Source organism: Plasmopara halstedii (assembly GCF_900000015.1).
Source record: "Plasmopara halstedii genome assembly, contig: Scaffold_323, whole genome shotgun sequence".
NCBI lineage: Eukaryota > Oomycota > Peronosporomycetes > Peronosporales > Peronosporaceae > Plasmopara > Plasmopara halstedii.
This window is the reverse complement of record NW_020187244.1, coordinates 929490-929856: the sequence shown is the minus strand read 5'-3', so window position 1 is coordinate 929856 and position 367 is coordinate 929490.

The window sequence follows — 367 nt, the reverse complement described above, 5'->3', positions numbered from 1 at the left end:
CAGACACCATCGACGGAGTCGGTACAGCAACGCTGTTCGTGGATCGTGTTTTCCGACAGCACGGACTCCCAGAGTCGATTGTCTCTGATAGAGACCCCCGTTTCACGGGAAAAGTTTGGTCGACTATCTTTGAGTGGCTAGGCACCAAGTTGGATATGTCTACAGCGGATCATCCGCAGACCGATGGTCAAACCGAAAGGGTAAATCGCGTCATTGAAGATGTTTGTTGCAGTGTCTGCGCTGAGACACCGAGGCGCTGGAGCGCCATGTTACCACTCGTAGAGTTCGCGCTGAACAATACAGTGCATTTGTCTACCGTCTACACGCCGTTCTACGTGAACTGGCTGGTTCACCCTTGCGTCCCACC